We start from the raw sequence: 234 nt of genomic DNA, 5'->3' as shown, positions 1-234 counted from the left end.
CACAGATATATACGCGAAAAACGCATATAAAGAAGATAAACGTCAAACCAAAATTTAGATACATTCAAATAAACATTAACAAAATACGAAATGCCAGCCAGTCAAACGCATGTGCAGAATGTGTCACTCTTAGACTGCAATGATCTTATCTCCCGCGTCATCACTGCGTTAGGACCCTTTGGCACGCATGGGCACAGTGCATTGTCGATTGGGTTCCTGAAATCCCTGTTACAT

The sequence above is a fragment of the Penaeus monodon genome, chromosome 27 (genome assembly GCF_015228065.2).
Source record: "Penaeus monodon isolate SGIC_2016 chromosome 27, NSTDA_Pmon_1, whole genome shotgun sequence".
In the NCBI taxonomy this organism is placed as follows: domain Eukaryota; kingdom Metazoa; phylum Arthropoda; class Malacostraca; order Decapoda; family Penaeidae; genus Penaeus; species Penaeus monodon.
Note: the sequence above shows the minus strand (reverse complement) of the source record.